At 33.5% G+C, this 5,000-nt stretch overlaps 1 protein-coding gene across 9 annotated transcripts in view; it reads left to right on the top strand.

The window, feature by feature from the left end:
* LOC124431324 (lachesin-like) overlaps positions 1-5,000 on the top strand; it is a 136,612-nt gene that overhangs the window by 100,924 nt on the left and 30,688 nt on the right. The gene's annotated exons all lie outside the window — the stretch shown is intronic.

The following is a 5,000-nucleotide window of genomic DNA, read 5'->3' as shown; positions in this document are numbered from 1 at the left end:
TCTGTCTTTCTGTCTCTCTCCATCGTGGAAATAGGGAGCCGAGGTATTTCGAAATCAAATCGCAACGGTACGTGAGCTTGGTACGGAACAAAAGGGTCAGGAACAGTTGATTGGTCGTTTCGTCTTTCTTGTCATTCGAGATACCGCGTGACAGATCTGGCCAACCAATCTGTTTCACAATACGACATTCCGCATCGCGTTGTAAAAGCACATGGTTCGATAGAAAATTCTCCAACCTTCTGTTTCCTTCTACACACCCACTCTCCTTCCCCCTCCCTTCACCCCGCACTTTTACTATCTCTCTCTCTCTCTCTCTCTCTCTCTCTCTCTCTCTCTTCTCTCTACGAAGTCCACGTTGTACTGCGATTAATCAGCTTGACAGTCGCCTCCATCTCTACTTCAGTCAACATAATGATACAAAAAGCGTTTAGATTTGCGATAAAGCCATGGATAAGTATATACATATGTACGTCATATGTATTATCGTTTCTTTCTTTTTTTGTTTTTTCTTTTTTCTATTTTTTTTGTTTGTTTTCTTTTGTTTTTTTTTTTTCTTCGATACTTTTCACATACAATATGTACGTGCAAGGAGTTGATTGTACAGCCTCGTTCGTACGTACGTACGTTCGTTCGATCGTTCAGCGTTTTCTTTTTCTTTTTTTTTTTTTTTTCTATTATTATTATCATTTTTTTTTTGTTCCTGTCTACCGTCTCCTACCCTTCCCCCTCCCACCCTTCTCGGCAATTCTTTCTTTCTATGCTCGCAACTTCTATTTTTTTCGGATAGATTTTAATGCCTTCGACTAGTGACAGAAATCGAACGGAGAAATGTCGATAGCAAATCCTGATTACGTTTTTGCTTGTATGCATGTATATACGTATACATGTATGTATGTATGCATGTACATATGACAAGAGAAAAATAATATATATATATATATATATATGTATATATACATATGTGTATGCGTGTGCTCTCGCGAGCCGATTGACAATTTCAATACATTTACGATGTAACCGAGCGTTGTGGATCAACGAGACGACGAGCCAATGACGTGGATTTCTCTCTCTCTCTCTCTCTCTCTCTCTCTCTCTCTCTCTTTCCATCTATCTGTCTATCTAATACATTTTCTATATAAATACATATATATATATATTATCGTTATACGACTACAGGGGTACGCTTAAAAAATGCATTTGCTCGATTGATATGCTTTCATTTGGCTATACGTATTAAATAAATCTGTTTATAAAATGGAAATATGGAAATAAAGTGCGACTGCCAACGATACATAGGGTATTAACTCGCGTTTCAACATATTTCTAATGAAAGTTATTTACGCGAGAGAGAGAGAGAGAGAGAGAGAGAGAGAGAGAGAGAGAGAGAGAGAGAATGGAAGCAAGTGAAATTTCAATAACGAGTTTTTATTCTTTATTTTTTCTTTTTTTTTTTTTTTGTACTACGATCAATTAATCAAGATCTATTTATAGACAGTCATATTATTCTCCTGATATACAAATTAATAAATTAAAAGATACAACCTGCTTTTCTGTTCGATCTTTATCGCTGTTTACGATCTATCGTACAAGATCTATTTATTATCGTCCTCTTAAAAATACATAAATATTTTTTCAATCTTAAATCAAAAATATGATGATGCGTCTCGAAGTCGATATTAATGAAACGATCAGAACGATTTATTTTTGAGACATTTTAACTTCGTCACAATTCTCGATTAATTTGTTTAATCAATCGAAAAACAAATTCTATAATTCTAATAGATTTATTAATAAATATATTTATCTATGTTAATTAAATCACGAATTAACGTAATTTATCAAAATCAATAATCAAGAAAATTAATAAATATTTCAGAGGTTATAAATATCGAGAGAAAAAAAAGAGAGAGAGAGGGAGAGAGAGAGAGAGATAAATAGAGATAGATACAGAGATATTATCGTTTGTTAGATAACGAATAATGGATACAGGAGAGAAATAAATATAAATTTGTCCCAAGAGAGTATTCGCGACAAATCCATTTATCAACATTCTCTCTCTCTCTCTCTCTCTCTCTCTCTCTCTCTCTCTCTCTCCCTTTCATTCTCTGGGTCATCTGTGTTGTCGGTAGTAGAAGTGGAAGTGGAAGTGGAAGAAGAGTGAGATAGGAAACGACTTAAATATAATAGGACGACGAAACACAGTGGAGAAGACAAACCGCGTCTCGAAGCAATAACGTAAAGGCGCATTTTAAGCTACCACAACGCATGACGAAGAGAAAGAGAGAGAGAGAGAGAGAGAGAGAGAGAGAGAGAGAGAGAGAGAGAGAGAGAGAAAGAGAACACTCGTAGAATGGAGCTCACGACCCAGTTACTTTATCTTCTTCGTCTTTTCCGGAAGCCGAGAAAATGAAGTTCGGCTGGTCGACTTGTCTGTATACCCATATACAATCATACAAACACAAACACACACACATACACACCTATGCACATGTAGATATTTACGTACATATATGTGTATATATATATATATATATATATATATATATATATATATATATTTGTACGTACGTACGTACGTATGTATATTTGTATGTATCTGTGTGTTTCTATATATATATTATACACACTACTACTACTACTACTACTACTATATATAGCTGCGCGTGTGCTTAAATATCGTACCAGCCAAGTAACACAATGGCATGTGCCCGAACATATTCACCAATCGTAAATAACATTGTATTCTATGCGATCGATAGAAACTATGTGAGCGTTACGTTTTTCCAAACTCAAAAAGGGCTTTCCTTCGGAGAGTTTCTTTACGTCCTGTTTGACATTCCATTTTGCTCGACGTGCCTTTCGTCTCGTTCTTTTCTATATTTCTTTTCCTTCTTTTGTTTTTTTTTTTTTTTTTTTCATGTATTTTTTTCTATATTAATTTTTTTTTATTTTATCTTTTTTTTTTTTTTTTCTTTATTTTCTAGTTGTAACGACAGGAATTATGGAAAATTGAAAAATGAATTCGATTCGTTCGTTTCTTTTGACAAAAATTATCTATAACGAGTTAGATCGTGATTGGGATTGATTATTATAAAAAAAAAAAAAAAATTCTCACAAAATTTCTGACTATGGTATAAAGATGTAAATGCTTGTACTACATAATAAAATGTTTGACGAGTCACCTGCTATCACCTCCTACTGCAACAACTGCAACTACTACAAGTACTACTACTACTACTACTACAGTTACTACTGGTACTATTACTACTACTACTACTACAATTACAACTGCAACTACTACAAGTACTATTACTACTACTACAACAATTACTACTGGTACTGTTACTATTACTACTACTACAATTACTATTGGTACTATTACTGGTACTACTACTACAACTATTACTACTACAACAACAACAACAACAACAACAACTACTACTACTACTAATACTACTACTACTACTTCTACTATTACTACTACTATTATTACTACTATCAAAATTTTTGAAAAATAAATCTAATATAAATATTTGGAATGAAATTTTTTGTATAAAATGTAAAATGTAAATAACACATTGACTAGATCAGATATATATTTATATCTATATGTGTATACACACAATACATACATACACACACACACATATATATATATATATGTAGATATCATTGTAAAGTAAGGAGAATAACGTTTGTGACTGTAATGACATGCATTGTTCGAGAAATTTTCAATGGCAGTGAAGAAGGTATGCGAAGCGTTAAGTGGAGCTCGATTTTCCCAATTTAAATTCTCGACGAGTGAAAGAGAAGAGATGAGATGAGATGAGATGAGAAGAGAAGAGAAGAGAAGAGAAGAGAAGAGAAGAGAAGAGAAGAGAAGTGAAGAGAAGAGAACTCGTGTGTAACTCGCACGCTCCTCGGCTGCCATTCAAACTTCCTACTCACTACGGCTAAGAATGCGCTTGCTTTCGTGCTTATTGTGAACGAACAGTTTTGTTCGCCATCGCGTGATCTAGATTTAAGTAAGTGCAATCTTGTAATTAAATGCGTCAGGTCTGTCTGTCTGTGGCCATCTCTGCGTTTCTCTACGTTACGGATATTAAAAAGAGGAAAAAGAAAAAGGAGAGAGAGAGAGAGGAGAGAGAGAGAGAAAAGAGAAGGAGGAGGAGGGGAAAAAAAATTCCGAGAACAAGGAAGAAAAAAAAAACAAAAAGAATCGAATAACAATGAAACTTATTCTGATACCGTATGCTTGTATATTAAATGATACGATTTACATTCTGACGTCACAATCACACATCCCCGGCCCCTTCAACCCTTCGATATCAGCAGAGATTGATATTCGATTCAATTGAAAAAAAAAAAGAAATAGATCGTTGATATTAAAGGATCGATTTGTGTTGTACGATTTATTGTCATTAGATATCGATTTATTATTATATATAAATTAATTTAATTTATTATACAGAATGGCATTTGATCATTAAAACGAGTCTGAGGATAGATTGCTCGGTCTAAAGAGAAATAGAGAAGAAAAAAAAGGGGAAAAAAAAGAAGAAAAAGAAAAACGAAAGATTTCGTAAAATGGTAATTGTTTTTTCTCTCCTCTTTTTTTAAAATCATCTATGAGCTCTCTCTATCTCTCCCTCTCTCTCTCTCTCTCTCTCTCTCTCTCTCTCTCTCTCTCTCTCTCTCTCTCTCTCTCTCTCTCTCGTCTTGTATTTTGAATGATCGTGAATGAAAAAAGAATTAACTCTTTCTTTTTCGTTTTCTTTTTTATTATATAAAATATATATATATATATATATATATAAAATCAAAAAAATCAGAAAATCAAAAAAAAAAATCAAAATGAAGTTATCGTCGTTACGGTGAAAAGATATACGATAAAGAAGGATTTAACGTGTTCGTTCCGACATAATACCAATGGTATATATTTCTAACGTGAAATTTGGAAAGACAAGTTTACGGCGTAATGGTCGAAACGCTTAAAAGCT

Source organism: Vespa crabro, chromosome 21 (assembly GCF_910589235.1).
Source record: "Vespa crabro chromosome 21, iyVesCrab1.2, whole genome shotgun sequence".
Lineage (NCBI taxonomy): Eukaryota > Metazoa > Arthropoda > Insecta > Hymenoptera > Vespidae > Vespa > Vespa crabro.
This window is presented reverse-complemented; position numbering and strand designations above follow the sequence as displayed.